This window comes from Echinops telfairi, unplaced genomic scaffold (genome assembly GCF_000313985.2).
Source record: "Echinops telfairi isolate 266 unplaced genomic scaffold, ASM31398v2 ScPeMD7_3533;HRSCAF=4204_1, whole genome shotgun sequence".
Taxonomy (NCBI): Eukaryota; Metazoa; Chordata; class Mammalia; order Afrosoricida; family Tenrecidae; genus Echinops; species Echinops telfairi.
The window spans coordinates 24233149-24233496 of record NW_022107432.1 but is presented as its reverse complement, the minus strand read 5'-3'; the positions used below and the strand labels follow the sequence as shown (position 1 = coordinate 24233496).

General features: G+C 69.3%; 1 pseudogene; it reads left to right on the top strand.

Annotated features, from left to right (window-relative positions):
- Positions 1-348, top strand: part of LOC115871186 — a 76218-nt pseudogene extending 75870 nt beyond the window's left edge.

Sequence of the window (348 nt, the reverse complement as noted above, 5' to 3'; positions counted from 1 at the left end):
CCCGCGGAGCGCACGGCGCGGGAGTGTTTGCGTGGGTTCCTCGCGCGCTCCTGGGAGCGCCCGTGACACCTTGACCCCGAGAGGGAGGGTCGAGCCAGCCGTCCCCCCGTTGCCATCGTGCGTCAGGTGCCGGGGAAAGACCCCGCTGGCTTGCGCGGCGAGGTCCCGAAAGCAGCAGCCTCCCCGCCTTGGGGTGGTAAAGTTACTGTCGGCTCCCAGGCTGGCGAGCACGTGTCTGCTGTGGCCACAGGTGACCGCGGCCGCTTCGGTTCGTCCCGCCCGCCCCCGCTGCAGGAGCAGGCTCGCTGTCATAAACGGAAAGCGTTCAGCTGGCGTGGTGGGGAATAA